Below are 357 nucleotides of genomic sequence, written 5' to 3'. Positions count from 1 at the left end.
GTCCTTATATCCCAGCTTCTATCCTGTCCTTATATCCCAGCTTCTATCCTGTCCTCATATCCCAGCTTCTATCCTGTCCTTATATCCCAGCTTCTATCCTGTCCTCATATCCCAGCTTCTATCCTGTCCTTATATCCCAGCTTCTATCCTGTCCTCATATCCCTGCTTCTATCCTGTCCTTATATCCCAGCTTCTATCCTGTCCTCATATCCCAGCTTCTATCCTGTCCTCATATCCTAGCTTCTATCCTGTCCTCATATCCCAGCTTCTATCCTGTCCTCATATCCTAGCTTCTATCCTGTCCTCATATCCCAGCTTCTATCCTGTCCATATATCCCAGCTTCTATCCTGTCCTCA

This window comes from Procambarus clarkii, chromosome 39 (assembly GCF_040958095.1).
Source record: "Procambarus clarkii isolate CNS0578487 chromosome 39, FALCON_Pclarkii_2.0, whole genome shotgun sequence".
Classification (NCBI taxonomy): Eukaryota; Metazoa; Arthropoda; class Malacostraca; order Decapoda; family Cambaridae; genus Procambarus; species Procambarus clarkii.
This window is presented reverse-complemented; position numbering follows the sequence as displayed.